Genomic DNA, 2,388 nt, shown 5'->3' with positions numbered 1-2,388 from the left:
CTACAGCGGGAAGGCTGGGGAGGGTTGGGGGGCAGGAGGGGGGTAAGAGATCAACCGAAGGACTTGTATGCATGCGTATAAGCATAACCAATGGACATAAGACACTGGGGGATAGTGGAAGCTGGGGGAATGTCAAGAAGGGGAAAAAAAGGAGACATATATAATACTCTTTGTAATACTTTAAGCAATAAAACAAAATTTAAAAAAAAGAAAAAAATTATACATAAGCTGTATGAAGACCCTATTATTTCTGTGAAACAACAGTGGAATGCTAGCCCTGCACTGTTCAATTCAGTAGCCACACCACAAGTGGTTCTTGAGCACTTGAAATGTGACTAGTCCAATTAGAGATGAGCAGTAAGTGTAAAATACATACCAGATTTTGAAGACTCAGTACAAAAGAAATGTAAAATAAAATAGCTCAATAATTTTATATTATTACATGTTGAAATGATAATATTTTAGGTATACTGAGTTAAATCAAATACATTATTAAAAGTAATTTCACCTGTTTGTCTTCACTTTTTGAATGTGACTACTAGAAAATTTAAAAATTACATATGTAGCTCATTTGTGGCTCTGTGAAACTCACATCTGTTATCGTCTACAGATGGCTAATGGCTTTAACCTGAAGAATAAGTTTTCATGAAAATGAGTGATTAAGATAGACAATTAGAAGTGTAACTAGGGCCCTCATTAATTATGTTCTAATTTATTAGAGAGCACTCAACATACAATACAGACCCATCCTATATAATAAAAGGCTAATATGCAAATAGACCGAATGGCAGAACAACCGAACAATGGGTCACTATGATGTGCAGTTACCACCAGGGGTCGTGTGCAGAACGTGGCGGGTGTCAGCAGCAGGCGGCAGAATTCGGAACATGGCAGGCATCGGCTGAAGCGGGATAGTGGAGCAGGTGAGCGGGGGCACCAGACCAAGGCAGGGTGCCGGTTGTTGTCATCATGGTGAGCCGCTGATGGTTACTGAAAATTCTTTGCTCCCACGTGTCACGGTCCCGCCTGGCGCTCACACCTGCTGCCAGAGCTGGAGCTGATCCCTGATCCCTCAGCACCGTCAGCATGTGCAAGCAGCAGCTGCCAGCCCCAATCGCCCCTCAGGGCTTCTCCACCTCCCTCTGCTCCTGAGGGGCAATCAGGACCAGCAGCCACCACTCGTACCCACTGCCTTGTGGCCCACAGTTTCTTTAAAGGTGCACGAATTCATGCACTGGGCCCCTAGCTCATTAATAAATGTGTGCTTGATATATGCATTCACTCAGATATATCTAATAGATAAATGTTGAGTTTTATTTCGTATGTGATACTGACTATTCCTAAGTCTCTCTCTCTCTCTCTCTCTCTCTCTCTCTCTCTCTCTCTCTTCACACACACACACAGGCACACATGCACAATTGCCCACATGGGCTAAGAAAATACAAAAGCGAAACAAACAGGAAGCCCTTGCAAACTGTCTTCAATCAAGTCTTTTGTATCTTTTCTCTCTCTTCTTTCTCCTTATTGTAAAGGGAGGAGAAAGGCAAGGTAAAGAAAAGATAGTCTGCTCTTTTAACCATACTGCTCACCAACAACCCCCACCTCAAAGAACAAAAATATGGGTGATTTGGTTCTCATTTAAAATATTTTTTTTCAAATTCAGTTCAGAGGGGTAACATGTGCACAAAGGCAAAGAAGATCCAGGGAATTCTGCAAACAAGAGACTGCCATTTGTGAAAGAGTCAGACTCTTAGAGTGGGAATGATAAGATTCAACACTTTTAGAAAATAAAAAAAAGCAAATATTTTTTAAACCCTAAAGGCATCATCCATCAGGCCTCAATTTATTAGCACTTTCAATTAGAGTAACCAGGAGAGGGTAACACAGAAGTCCCAGATATTTGTTATCATGAACTTTTTGTTGTTGTTTCCACCACAGTAAAAATAAAATGGCCAGGTTTATTTTTGGAGGAAAGCAAGATAAATGCAGCTGCCATTCTACTCTCTTATGCACATATACTTGGGGTGGGCTGTCCTGGACTTGTGATCTGGCTACAGAATGGGCCCAACTTCTTCTTCTACTAACCTCGAGGTCAGCCATTCTGTCCCAAGTGAAGTCTGGCCTTATTGAGCCTGTAGCTCTTAGCTATGAACTGATAGGATAGAGATAAGGAGAAAACTGCCTGCCCAGGCAAAAGTAGGTCACATGATTAAGCACACAGGAAAAAAAAATATCAGAATGTAACTATTTAAAGAAGAAGAGGAAAAGAAATTGCTGAATTGGGGATAAGTGGCCCACAATTAGAGATCCCAGAAAGCAATAAAACTATGAGTAAGATGAGTAGTTCTTAGCAGCATTAAATGTGCATCCACAACTCACACTGAGATG

The sequence above is a fragment of the Myotis lucifugus genome, unplaced genomic scaffold, assembly GCF_000147115.1.
Source record: "Myotis lucifugus unplaced genomic scaffold, Myoluc2.0 scaffold_4, whole genome shotgun sequence".
Taxonomy (NCBI): domain Eukaryota; kingdom Metazoa; phylum Chordata; class Mammalia; order Chiroptera; family Vespertilionidae; genus Myotis; species Myotis lucifugus.
Note: the sequence above shows the minus strand (reverse complement) of the source record.